Source organism: Leopardus geoffroyi, chromosome A3, assembly GCF_018350155.1.
Source record: "Leopardus geoffroyi isolate Oge1 chromosome A3, O.geoffroyi_Oge1_pat1.0, whole genome shotgun sequence".
Classification (NCBI taxonomy): domain Eukaryota; kingdom Metazoa; phylum Chordata; class Mammalia; order Carnivora; family Felidae; genus Leopardus; species Leopardus geoffroyi.
In genome coordinates, this window is record NC_059336.1 from 136,721,448 (window position 1) to 136,735,610 (window position 14,163).

Genomic DNA, 14,163 nt, shown 5'->3' on the forward strand with positions numbered 1-14,163 from the left:
GTGTTCCTGACTCCTGTCCCCTCTGTTCCTGACTCCTGTCCCCTCTGTCCCTGACTCCTGTCCCCTCTGCCCCTGACTCCTGTCCTGGTGTCCCTTGCTCCTGTCCCCTCTGCCTCTGACTCCTGTCCCTGCTGTCCCTTGCTCCTGTCCTGGTGTCCTTTGCTCCTGTCCCCACTGTCCCTGACTCCTGTCCCCTCTGCCCCTGACTCCCATCCTGGTGTCCCTGACTCCTGTCCCCTCTGTCCCTGACTCCTGTCCCCTCTGTCCCTGACTCCTGTCGCCTCTGTCCCTGACTCCTGTCCCCACTGTCCCTTGCTCCTGTCCTGGTGTCCTTTGCTCCTGTCCCCACTGTCCCTGACTCCTGTCCCCTCTGCCCCTGACTCCTGTCCCCACTGTCCCTTGCTCCTGTCCCTGCTGTCTCTGACTCCTGTCCCCACTGTCCCTGACTGTGTATTCAGGAAGGGAGAGGAAGCCGGGCACAAGGATCGAGCTAGATGCAGGTGTGGGTGGGAGGGAAAGACAAGCCCGATCCCTGGCGGTGTGGACGGGGCGCCCGGAGTTGGCGAGAATGCTGACACGCTGCTCCTTCTCCCGGGGAACCAGCTCACCCGACTGTGCGGGAGGAGAGACGACAGAGGAGGCGGCTGGACCAGGGCCCAGTGGACAGCCCAGGCGGGTGCAGGAAGGTCGCTGTCGTCTGCGGGAGGTGAAGGCTGAGACCCCTGCGTGGGGCCAGCCCAGACCTCCGGGCGTCTTCGCCCCAAATGCATCGCAGTCGGAGTCTCAGGTTTGTAAAACTACGAATGGGCCCCAGGGGCCGAGGAAGGGTACAGCTGTTGCAAAACAGGTGCCCCGATTTGGGGCTCAGCCCTTCCCGCACACGCGAGCGTGAGCTCACTCACGCTCCTGGCTGCTTTAGCGACACCTGCGGCGGCCCCGTAACACGGGCTCACAGGCTGACCTTGAAAACCTCCCTTGAATGTGCAATTGCCAAAATGGAACCCGTGGGCAAAGCCTCCAGCCAAGAGTGTGGAGACCGTTTTGTTGCTCCGGATGGGGCCCTTCAGCGCTGTGCTGCCTCAGCCAATCTGCCTGGCGTCTCTGAGTTTGTCTGAAACTGAGAGTGCTAATTGAAGGTGCCCAGTGTCTCCATCCGGGCTCAGCACTGGAAGTCCCCGGAAAAACGTTCAGCGGGGCCGACTGGGATGCTGGTCATGCTTTTCCAACGGCTCTCCAGCGGGAGAGCAGAGAAAGGTCCGGAGAGGGCAGGGGTCCCAGCCCTCAGAGAGCCATCCCTGCGGTTCCAATACAGTTACTGAGTGCCAGGCCCAGCTGCTCTCAGACGGGCCCCCCGAGAGCGCAGGGCAACCAGCGGGGGTGTCCTCCCCTCCCTGCTCAGGGTGAGGTTCTCAGGCATTCAGACAAATCTAGAAAGCAATATGGTGAATGCGTCCTAGAGCCCCCTGTGTCCACCTGCATGGCAGAGCTCGGCTCCAAGATCATGCCCTGCTTCTCTCTAGTATTAAATGCGTCTTTTTTTTGGGGGGGGGGGAGGGGACAGGCGGTTTCTTAACTCTTTTGTGCCAGTGTCCCCACCTCTGTTGGAAATGGCCCTCTGTGTGAGATTCGCAAGGGAAGAAGCCTTGCGGCTTCCTCCTGCCCCCACACAGCTCAGCGTCCCTCCCGGCCCTTGGCCTCCCTCCCGGCCCTCCCTCACTCCCGCTTCTTCCCCAGCAGCTCTGGGCTCAGGTTCCTCTCCTCCTGACCCATGAGGCCGTGAGCTGCCAGCAGGGTGGGGTGTCGGCCACCCCCCATGAAAACGCTCATTTCTTTGAAATTCTCTTGCCACTCAGACCCAACAAGGGCACATTAGCTGGCCTTCAGAAGATGCCTTCAAAGCCGGCCCTTTGTACCCTGCCTTTCTGTTTTTGTTTTGGAGGGTGTGTTTTTTTTCCTTTCCTTTTTCAGGTGTGTTAGAAGTTTGTGAAGCTAATCAAAAATATGGTAATTTCCTGCATTTGAATAACTTTAAGGTTAACCAAAGGTGAGGAGAACTCCGAATTCAGTTGTGACAAAATCCTCTCTGCTCCCCCACCTCCAAGGAAAGGAAGCAAGCAAAAGAAATCCCCAGTGCGCCCTGACGGCCGGGCGTCCTACCCTGAAGCTTCCAGCCGATTTGGGAGCCCAAGGAGCGAGCGAGGCGTCTTTAGTCCCCTTGTGTGGAAGGTGGGGAAGTTTAAGCACCGCTAGTAAATGCCTGAGATTTGAAACCCGTAGGCGAAAGGATACAGGTGCAGGGGGCTCTCCTGTGACCTGAGACGTTCATCGGACGGCGCTCCAGGTCCCAGCGCCTTTCGGTGGGTTTCAGTTGTTCGTTCCGCCCCCAGAGTGGATGATGGGATGCCACACTGTCTGAGGGTGGAGGCTCTTCCTCTTGGACACCTCCCTTGGGCTTCTGGGCGGCCCAAGTCCCACGAGGTGTTTCCGGACCCGGCCTTCCGCTCCGTTGTGAGGTCTCCAAAATTAGGGCCGCAGGGAGGTTTAGGGTACATGAGCTCCTAGGCAGCAGGGCCACTAACTTGAGGGCACCTTTCGTGGCGGGGGTGGGGCGGGGGGGTGCGGGGAGGGACCTCCCTGGGGAGAAGCCCACGTGGGCGGGTCCCACGTCTGGAACCAGTGAGCCTGGAACATTCTAAAGAAGGAGTCTATGTTTCGTGTTTCAGCCCGCCTCCGATCACACCCTGGTTTCGGAGCCCGTCGTGCCCTGGAGGCAGCCGTGGGCACCCATGACCTCCCGGCCACCCGCGTCCACGTGACAAATGCCACGGGCATCACCCCAGGGACACACAGAGGGCGACGGGCTCAGCCAGCACCTTGCCACACAATGCTCCGGGCATCGCCGTGTCTAACGCTGCCTCGGAGCCAGACTGGTGGGAACAAACGCTGCCCATTTTACAGATGCGAAAACCGAGGTGCAGAAACGTCGGCCCGAGTGCCAGCGGCATCCGCCCCCAAAGCCCAGCTCAACCAGACCGCGCGGCTGCCCCCCTGAGGGGCTTCTGACGTCAGGTGCCCCGACGGCCGCGCTCCTGGGCAGGCCCAGCTACGGGTGTCCGTCACCCCGTGCCCACGTCCTGAAGCGTGGGGGGGTCTGCGCGTTTCAGTGAGTGTCCCGTGTCCACCACTTACATCAGCTTCCCTGACCCGCTCGGGGTGGGGGGAGGGTGGGGGGAGAAACCAGCCTCCTGGCCCCAGGGCCCTTGGTGAGGACGGGGAGAGGGCCACGGTGTGCCAGGAGCCCAGCTAGCCCCCACCTCCGCCTTCTCTGCTCCCCACTCCTTCCCAGCCTCCTTCCCTTGGCCGTGGCTCCTGCGTGACTCCCGAATCCCCCGCAGCCCAAACCTCTTCGCACCTTTCAGAGGCCCTGGGCGCCTCCTCTTTTCCGATCCCACTCTTTCCGGAAGACTCGTCTTGGCTCCTGCCGCGGTGATGGGCATTTCTTCTGACACCTCCAGAGGGCACAGGGGAGGCGGCCGGAGGCGCACGGAGAGAGTTGTAGGAGGGATCTGTCCCCCTGATGCTCAGAGAGCACCCCGAGCAGCCTGCTTATCCGCACGTGGGAGAGTCAGGGGTGTTGTGGGTGCATCCACGGGGTTGCAGGGCAGGGGCTGGACCGCAGCAGGGGCTCTTGGCACGCGGTGGCTCTCTCCCTGTCCTCACCAAGGGCCCTGGGGCCAGGAGGCTGGTTTCTCCCCCACCCCCGACCGGGTCAGGGAAGCTGATGTAAGTGGTGGACACAGGACACTCACTGAAAGGCGCGGACCCCCCACGAATTCCGCCAACAGCAGGTGAGGAGGACGAAGGTTGGACAGGCACCCAGACCAGGCGGTTCTTACGCAGCCTTCCCGAGGAGGAGCTGGTGTGGGAGGAGCCCGCCCGGGACCCCGGGACCCCGGGACCCGGAGACGAGTCGCAAAGCCCCAGTGTCTCAACAGCGTGGAGTGGCGGGAGGCTGAGGACACCTGCAAAGCCCCCGTGTGCGCCCGGACATGGAGGTGCCCCTCCCGCGCCGTCGTCGAGGGCACGAGGCGTACCTGGTGACCCCACACGGCCCCGTCGCGGCTCACATGTCGAATCGCTAGTGGTCATTTTACCGTTAACAGTGCGATGTGGCGCGCCCGTGTATGTTTGCCCGAATCAGAGAAATAAAAGAGAACAGTCTGTTGGAGGAGAGAAAGCTTTGCGCGAATCTGCAAGGATGGCGATGAAGAGCCACGCTCGTCCGGCACACCAGAGCCTGAGCCCTGTCCGCGAGGAGGAAGAAACGCCTCTCCTCTTGTTTGGGCCCGGGCGACCAGGAGGGTTGGGTTTGGGAAAGAAAGCCGGTGTTTTTGTGCAACTTAACTTGATTTACTGCAACTGACCAGCCAGCGCGAACCAAGGGTCTCGTCCACCGGGCTCCGCACCTTGCCTCTCCAGCTTTGCGAGGTCGCCGCCCTCACGGCCCCTCCCCACCCCACCCCTGGAGCAAATGCGATCCTCCCCGCCCTCCCAGCCGCCCCCCTCCAGAGCAAGTGCAATCTTCCCCGCCCTCCCAGCACCCACCCCAACCCTGCCGAGCAAATGGGAAGGGAGCCACTCTGGCTTCAGAAACTCCATGCACGCGGGGCAGACGGCACCCCGGGTCCATGGGCGTGGTACCAGATGAAGGAGACCAACCACAGATAGGCTGTCGTGCGGCCACTTTACTCCCTGAACCTGAACGTGTCAGGTGGTATGGGTACTTTCCGCTCACAACCAAGTGACCTACTCTCCATCTCCGGAAGGGAGTCTCTGTTTCAGAGGCCCGAAGACGTAAACCCGGGAGGAGGGACGTCTCTGTCTCCCTCTCTCCGCCTCCTCTGAGCCCACGGGGTGAAGATCCACCCACGGGATCTGTTCCGGGGCCAAGGCTGGGCGTCTCCGATTTTGGCCTCCTCCTTTCCCTCTTGTGTTAGCTGCCTTCGTGGTTCCCTGGGAAACGAGTCTTTTCTCCACTTGTCCTTCCTTCAGGCAGATGTCCGCTGGTTCCCTCGATCGTTGACGTAAGGGACCTTCCCCGAGCCAGGCCTGCACTGCGTGCGGGGAACAACCACAGTCGGGGACCTGCTCTGAGCTCACGCTTAGTTACGGGAGGTGGGCCAACCGCTTGTCCGCGAGAGATGAGCCCACGTGCCAGGGCAGAGACAACCCGTAAAAATAAAAGACAAGAGCAGGGTGCTACAGAAAGGCAACACAGGAGCACCCCGCCCGGTGGGGTGGGGAGGGAGGCAGGGCGCGGGACGAAGCGCATTGGAGTACTTCTGAAGACACAGGGCCACCCGGGGCAGGGCTCAGTCTGGTGGAGCGTCCAACTCCTGATTTCGGCTCAGGTCACCATCTCACATTTCGTGAATTCGGCTGCGGGCTGAGAGTACAGAGCTTGCTTGGGATTCTCTCTCTCTCTCTCTCTCTCTCTCTCTCTCTCAAAATAAGTAAACTTAAGAAAATAAAAATAAAGAAACAGACAAATAATCTAAACCTTGGAGGACAAGGACACCTTAGGAGTTAGTTGGTAGAAATAGCAAATTCCCATCCTCAGCTGCTGTGTAACTGGACGGGTTCAAGCGGGCGGCAGCGAGGCTACATATGGAGGTGACTCCAGACCCAGTGGGCCCTCCGCAAAGGCAGGAAGACGCCCGCGGACCTTGCTCAGGAGCGGGGACCGAGGGGAATGGGTATTTGCCCCTGTACGTCACTCTGCAGGAGAAGAACAGAGTCAGGGGTTGCTGTGATACTGCAGGAGAGAGGCATCTGTAACCTGAACACAGATGGGGTGCAGAGGGAAAGACGAGGGGAGGGCGCAGGTGTGCATGAGGCGAGCCCACCCCCGTGGCAGGGCACGGGGAAGAGAGGAGGCCTGGGGTTGCGGTGCACCTCTAAGTGGCCCTGGCAGGGCCCACGGTGAGTCGCGGAGGAAACGGAGCCTTCTCAAAGAGGGCTGCTTGGGACAGGCAGGGCAGGGAGCCACCGGGACGGTGTGGCCTCCCCCTGCACCCCCAGCAGGCGTGGAGATATGGCAGCCGATGGGCGTCCGAGAACCACTGCACGAGCGGGTTCTCTCGAAGGGGGACCTGGGCGGGAAGCTTGCTCCCAGGACCTTTTGGCGACTCAGGCTCCCGCCTTGGGCAATGAGGTGGCTGGGGCCCCGGAGGGAGGCCAGGAGATAGAAAGCCAAGGAGACTTTGCAGAGGACAGAGGGCTTGATGAGGAGCTCAACGTTGAATAGGTTGGTCTGGGGATGCGTTTGAGGAATCCGAGAGCAGAGGCAATCAGGAGGACCCTCTGGAACCCCAGAGCACAGACAGAAGTGCGGGCCCCGAGTGGACGTGCGGACCAGGATGGCCCCGGGAGCCTGTGCACAATGGGAACAGAAGAGAACCCTGGGGGCCAAAGGTTAAGGAAAACTGCTTCTCGAGACTGAGCAGAAACCAAAAAAGGAATAAAGGAGCCTGAGGAGAAAGTGGTAAGTAAGACCGGAGAGTCAGGAAAACGTCCTGGCAAGGAAGGCAAGAGAAAGTCGGACACAGGGCAACAGTTCAGACGCTCACAGCAGCCAAGAAAAATGAACGTAAAAGCACCTGTTGGGTCCAGATACACAGAGGAATCTCCCGGACTTTGGCAAGAGCAGATTCAGTGCGTGGAGAGAAAGGACACACCAGGACCGGGCCGGCGCGGACGCAGAAACGCAGCGTGGGATGTGTGTAAAAACTCAGGTGCGGGGACGGGAGAGAACACGGTACCCACGAGGAGAATGAGTCCAAGGGGGTGTTTATCTTCTCTTAAGTTTGGAGATGTTCGAGACACTTCCTTGAGGTCAGGAAGGAGCCAGCCTATAGGGAATGGTTGAAGATTTTGGAAAAGGAGCTTAAGGGAGAGAGTGGGGCCACCATGGCGTCTGGACGGGTGGGATGGATCCCGGGCAGGGGGACAGAGGGGCCCCGCCTGCACTGAAGGAGGTGGGAGCGGGGGCCGTCTCTGGGACCACAGGCAGGCCCAGCGTTTCCCTTATGGTTCCGGAGTTCGGTGAAGAGGCAAAATGATGTGCTGACAGTGTGGGAGTCAGGAGGCCAGCTCTAAGGGCAGATTCAAGTGGGGACATTTGTTCAGTGTTCCCGGGACGGCTCGGGAGCGAGAGCTGCCCTGGGGAAGCCTGGAGCTCAGCAGGCTGCTGTGGGAGGCACGAGGAAAACAGCCTTCCTGTCTACACTGGAGGTGGGAGCCAAGCTCTGAAGACACGTTCCGGGGCTCTGAAGACACGTTCTTTTTAATAGTAAAATGTCAAAGCTCCCGTGTTACCGTAAAACCAAGGATCCAAGGTAACCACCTTGATTCCAACTGCTACGCCCTTTTCCAAGAAAAGGACTATGTTTACATGCTTGTGAACTTGCAGCATGAAGTGGTTTTGAAACTGGCTAACCTCTCAGCTCTTTGAAAGAAAAGTCATTTAGGGCTTTCAAGCCTCTTGATAATATAGATTGAAAAGTCTTACGTCTGAATCAACTCAGCTCCCAAACCACCCCCTGGGTTAACTGTCTTTAAGCTCCTTGAAGGCAAGCACACTACCCCCACTGCCTTTGCCTCCCTTAGTCAACCTACCCTGGACTCAATACTTTGAAGCCGTTGGGGGTGCACAGAGCCCCCACTTTAGGGACTTGACCTCAAGGAGAAGCATGGGGAACGTGGGTTGAGAGTGATGCTGTGGGCATCTTTGGTTTGCTCAAAGAAACTCCGTTTATCAAACGGATCAAGAGTGTCCTCGTCAGTGTCACCAGGCTAACCGGCCCCCACCGTCCCAGAGGGGAGTCTGGGGCACATGGAGGGCTCTGGAAATCACAGGCCACGGGACTGATTCATGCCAGCCTGTGTACTGGGTTCTGTCACATGCTCCTGGCCGGAGAGAAATATTCTGAAAAAAATATCAGTTGGACACTTGCCACGAGAAGGAAGATTTTCACCTGTCACAGCCTCTGAGCCACATTGCCCGGAGCACATACTGATTTGTGACAATATGCTGGAGATTGAGGGATGGACGGCTAAGAGAACCAAGCCAAAGAATTCTTTGTATTTCGTATTTCAATTGGTGACACATCCCACGTGATTTAACATGGATTCTGAACTTAATAACTGATTCTTTGCTCTATGTATATATACTCCTAAACATTGACTTTCTCTGATATTTTAAATAATACAAAGTCTTCAGGGGCACCTAGGTGGCTCAGTAGGTTAAGCGTCCAACTTCAGCTCAGGTCGTGATCTCACAGTTCGTGGGTTCGAGCCCCGCGTCGGGCTCTGTGCTGACAGCTCAGAGCCCGGAGCCTGCTTCAGATTCTGTGTCTCCCTCTCTCTCTGCCCCTCCCCACTCATGCTCTGTCTCTCTTAAAAATGTCTTAAAAATAAATAAAACATTAAAAAAATTAAAAAAAATAATACAAAGTCTTCAGGTTTCTTCATAAACATTGACTAGTAGACTATGTTGGAATATCAGACAAACATTGAGCAAAACAAGGTCGAATTTTTTGTTCAAACGCAGTAGTGAGGAGTATTCCAGAGGTAGCTCATGCTAACCTTCAGATCCCGCTGTCCAAGGCGAGCAAAAGCTGCCTGATTTGGGGACGAGACTGAGCCCTAGCAAACGGACGTTCCCTTCGATGGTAACATTCGCCTTCTGGCACCCGGTCACTTTCTGTTCGTCCCCAGAGGCGTGCAAGGGTGTGTAAGGGGTGGAGAGCAGAGCCTGGTTTGTTTTGGTCTTTCTCAAAGCTTGAGAATTTCCTAGAAAGGGCAGAGGAAGGAACGGCCAGAAAAAGAAAGAAATGTGTCTCGATTCATAGAGAATGTTCCAGAGAGAGTCAACAGCTCCCCTTTGATGACTGTAGGCGGGGCCGAACAGGCCCCGGCCGGCCCACTCGTACTCCAGTCCACGCCGAAGCCCTGGGAATCGGCTGTCACCCCCACTGACCCAAGAAGCTGTGGCCCTCCCGGCTAGCTCAAAGAGCTTCTGGCAGCAGGCACGTTTGAACCTGCAAACCGCCTTGACGGTCAGAGAGGCCTCTCCTCAATTGCTTCTCGGTCTTTAATTTTTTAACGTTTATTTATTTCTTTTGAGAGAGACAGCATGAGTGAGGGAGGGGCAGAGAGGGAGAAAGAGAGAGGGAGAGAGACAGAATCCCAAGCGGGCTCCAGGCTGTCAGCACAGAGCCTGACGTGAGGCTCGATCCCATGAACCGTGAGATCACCATCTGCGCTGACATCAGGAGTCGGACCCTTAACTGCCTGAGCCCCCAGGCGCCCTTGCTTCTCAATCGTTAATACTCGGCTAAGTCCCAGCTTTCCCCTCAGCCTTCCCTGAGCATCCGTGTTGCCCTGACTCCCTGGTGGGACTCCTCCCGGCCCTCCTGCCTGCTACCCACCCTGTGTGGGGACTCGCATCTGTGCCCGTCTGGCATCTACTGTGGCTTTGCCGCTTCTTGTGGACGCTTGCCCACCTACAGCTCCCTCAACGAAGGAATAAACGAATGAATGAATGACTGAATGAGTGGATTTGTTTTGAAATCAAATGCACAAAATTAAGCAAGAATAAGAATGCGACGAGTTTTCTTTACAGATAAATGACTACAGCCCGTTACAGAAATGGTTTTTCTGATGATGGTCGAAAACCGCCATGAGGAACGACACATTCTTTCACAAACGTGTCCTCAAAGACTCTTCGGTAATAAGCCCAGTGCTTCTGACCACCTTCAGCAGTTTGCTTGACGAGCCTGGCTGGGTTTCTAAAGTGAAATTGAGAAGGCAATGAACCTACTTCGAATCCCCGAATCATGCTGATAATTTTATGCAGGTTTGATTTTCGCTGGTCGCTGGAAATCCATTCGCCATATTGTTTGACAAAAGCTAATTGTGCAACGTCCATATCACGCTCTGAGAAAACGTGGGCCATTACCTTGAATAAATCTTAAAAGCCCCAAAACATTCCAATAGAAGGCATATAGGGCATATCCTTTTTGAAGAGAAGATGTAAACAACTGCCCTTTCCTTCTTATCTCAAAATCGGCCACCAGGACAGCAAAACGTCCCATGGACCACATTTCTTTAAACAAAAAAATTTTTTCATGTTTATTTATTTTTGAGAGAGAGAGAGAGAGAGAGAGCGCACGAGCAGGGGAGGGGCAGAGAGAGAGAGGGAGACACAGAATCCGAGACAGGCTCCAGGCTCCGAGCCATCAGCACAGAGCCCGATGCGGGGCTCGAACCCGCAAACCGGGAGATCACGACCTGAGCCGAAGTCGGACGCTTAACCGACGGAGCCATCCAGGCGCCCCAGTATACGGGGACTTTTCAGCTAGGCTCAGTTTGGGTAAACGTGCCGGGGATGCCACGCGGAGCAGCTGTGGAAGTCTGAGCCCCACCGCCCAACGTCAGCGTGCCGTCGTTTCTGTAGCCGTGACTCTAACACGTGCACCTGCACCAAGGCCCTTTCCTGCTCCTGGAAAGAGATGTCCCTATGACGGGAACTTCTTCCTTTCAACGTCAAGCGCCACACGGTTGTGCCGCCCAAGGAGTAGTGATTGTCAGCCGTTCTGCCGAGAGTGCCTCTTCCACAGGGATTGTCACGGGTGTCCGACCCCTCTCTCGCTTTCCATCGCGATGCTGTTTCACAGGTTGCACGGAAAGCAAACAGATGCCCGGACCGTTTTTTGCAAAGTGGCCACTTTAACGTGCACGAAAGGAAACAAGTAACTAAGCGAACTCACTTTACATTCCCTACAAGTTCACCAGAGACGCAGCCGTCGATGCAGGTCAGAGAAACAGCTTTTTCAGTGGGCTTGTTAACCCCCGTGGGCGCGTGCACGCCCGGGAAAGAAGTGAGAGGCATTCAGGCCAGGCAGGGGGCGTTTTCATCTCAAATCTGCAGAAGAAAGTCCCCAGTCTGGTTGTCCGAGCAAAGGCTTTGGGGAATCCTGAAAATGCAGGGGGTCCAGTCGGTCCTCTTATTTTATTGTCCTCAAGAAACGAAAAGGAAAAACAATGTGTACCGGTCAACAAAAGGGTGAGGCGTCTGGGTGGTTCATTCAGTTAAGCATCTGGACGCGTGGTTTCAGCTCAGGTCATGGTGTCATGGTTCGTGGGTTCGAGCCCCGCATAGGGCTCCACGCTGACAGTGCAGACCCTGCTTGGATTCCCTCTCTCCCTCTCTCTCTCTCTGCCCCTCCCAACACTCTCTCCCTCTCTCTCTCTCTCAAAATAAATAAATAAACATAAAAAAAAAAAAAAAGAAAACAAAAGAAGAGGGCGCAGGACGCTGGAGGAAGAATCCACTGCCCCCAGAGAAAGGCCGCTGGAGGCCAGGCCGGGGGCACCTGACGCTCCCCTCATGGGATCCCCCCAGGGAGCGAGCAGGGGGCCCTCCTCCGGCGCCCGCAGGCCCCCCGATACCCAGTTTCAGTGGCAGCGGGACGTATTGACAAGGAGTCTGGGTGACTGGAGTGAAGTGATTACGTAAGTCCCGGGCCCCTCCCGACCTCTGACAAGAGCCACAGCAACGACGTACGTGGGGGCCTCCTTCACCAGGAAAAGACCACGCGGGGCAGCAAAGACAAGAAGCCACGCGCGTCCGCTGGCCGGACGGGCCTTGGTGACGCGAGGAAGCTCGGGTTCACGTTTGGGGTGCAAAACGCTGCAAGCTTGCAGTGCGACCGAGTCCCAGAGTGACCGGGGCTGGCTCACTTCCAGCTGGAGCCTGGGGTGATGGGGAAACGCTAGTCCCGGAGCCAGGGGTCTCCACTTACCTTCGTGGGGGCCACGTGGCAGTCGGACGCTCTCCTCTCCGGAGCCGCCGGGAAGAACAGGCGACCCCTCCCCGGGGCCCCCGAGCCCACGGCAGCATGTCCTGAAGTCCCAGGTACAGGCCGTGTATCAGGCTGCAGGGGCAGTGAGGCAGGTGGGTGGGCAAATGAGCCTCTCTGATTATTACAGAAGCACCAGCATTCATTCTGCCCACGGACCAGCCTGCTGCTCGGGCTTCACAGCACCCCTCCCGGCCCCTCTCGGATTCCCAGACCCCGTGGGAGGCTCCCAGGGGCTTCTCTATTCTTGCAGGATTAAGTATCTTTCTTTCTGTCATCATTTCGGGTCCCTGCTTACACAGGCTCCCCGTTGTCTCCCAGATCAAGCCATTCCTGAAGGTGCCGTCAGTTCTGGCCTGTCTTTCCAGGCTCATCTGCTTCTGTCCCTTGCTCCTGAGCCACGCCGAGCCAGCACCTTCCCAAGTCTACGGCTTGAACACCTGCACAGCTTGGGCACGGAGGTCCTTTACCCTTCCTTTCCCTGGAGAACCCCTCATCTTTCGAGGACAGGACAGGATGTCCTATGTCAATTCGCTGCGGCCGCCGTTGCAAAGCATCACGGGCTGGACAACCCGAAGGACAGAAATGTACTGTCTCCGAGGGTTCTGGAGGCGGAAGCCGGAGTTACCCGGTCTGTCAGCGTGGGGCCCCTGAGCCCGTCAGGGAGATGCCGTCCCGAGTCTCTGCCTCAGCTTCTCGGGCTTTGCTGGAAGTCTCGGACAGTCCTTGCCTTGTCTTGTAGAAGCGTTGTCCGGACCTCTGTCTTCATGGTCACCTTCTCCCTGCATCTGAGTTTGTTTTCACAGGGACAGGAGCCATATTGAATTGGGACCCCCCTCCAAAGATCTCCTCTTAGATCCACATCGACAAAGACCCTGTTTCAAGCACTGGAGGGTTAGGACTTGAATTTATCTTTTGGAGGGGCACAGGCAGACCCCCCCCCCACCCCTCCCACTTTACTGCTTCGTGCCCTGTCCCTGCCCCATCCCAGGCCAGGGGAGGGGGGGCCCTCAGATGGCTCTGCTCCACCTCGGCTCCCGGGAAGGCAGGAAGCACCAGCTTTGCCCTGTTCAGGAGCCCACGAGCAGCGGGAGGTGAAGACCCCTCGGAGAGAACTGGGTTGATCCCTTCAGGACCAGGACCGCATCTTTCACACACGGAGACAGAGGCCCCATTTCTCCCCCAGGTCCGCTGGCTTCTGAGCAAAGAATTTTTCCTTTCTGGGACTTCTCCTTCAGCGCTCCGCATCTCCGAGCACACAGTTGGTATTTTTCTGGACACGTTTGGGTTGCTAATCTCTCGACCCTTGATGGGACTCTCTTAGTGACCATTTCCAGCATTTAAACAAAAGGAGTGCGTGGCATGAGTTCTAGGCCAGCCCTGTCCTCCCTCCGGCACAAAGCATGTGAGTCCTGGGGAAAAAGAGCTTCCTGGCTTCCCTGGGCAAGTGGTCTGTTTCCAACAGCCTCCGGTCTCAAGTTTCAAGGTGTGCTCAGGGGCTTTGAAGGGCAAACATCCTGTACTTTATCCTGTGGCTACACCTTCTAATTGATGGAGACACAACACAAAGGAAGCAAATGCCTTCGTTATCTGGCCTAGGGAGCTGTCACAAATGTGCCCTTCCCTGCCTCCAGCCCACGCCTAATTGCTGGTTAGGAATCTTCCCTCCTGGTCCCAGCAGCCTGGGTTTTCCCAAGCGCTGTGTCTTTGCCCTTCCTCCTGCTGGAAGTTCCCAGAAGGCAGAAGGGCGGGAGTGGAGCCCGGGGGGTGGGGATGGGGGGGGGGGAAAGTGGAAAAGTGGTGAAGGTTTACTCCGCCATTGTGGCTTTTAAATAACAGCTTTTTTTTTTTTTTTTTTTTTTTTTTTTGCAGAATAATTAACATATTGTAACATGCCGGCTTTTCAAATCTACAATCAGTGCTTTTCACAGAGTTGTGCCAACAGCTACTGCTAGAATGTTTTCATCACCCCAAGAAACCCCATCCCCAGTAGCAGTCGCCCCCCCCCACCCCCCCATCCCTGGCAACCACTAATCTACTTTCTGTTTCTGTGGATAAAGAGGAAGATTAGCTTGAGGGATTGGCTTGTATATTTAATGCTTTGCTCAGTAAACAAGGGCAAAATACAAAGGCTTTAATTTTCCAGGGAATCCATTCTATGCTACGGAAAGAAAAATTGTGACTTTTCATTAGGACTGATGGGTCTATTTAATTCCCACTGCTGAGGGACAGCCCCGGG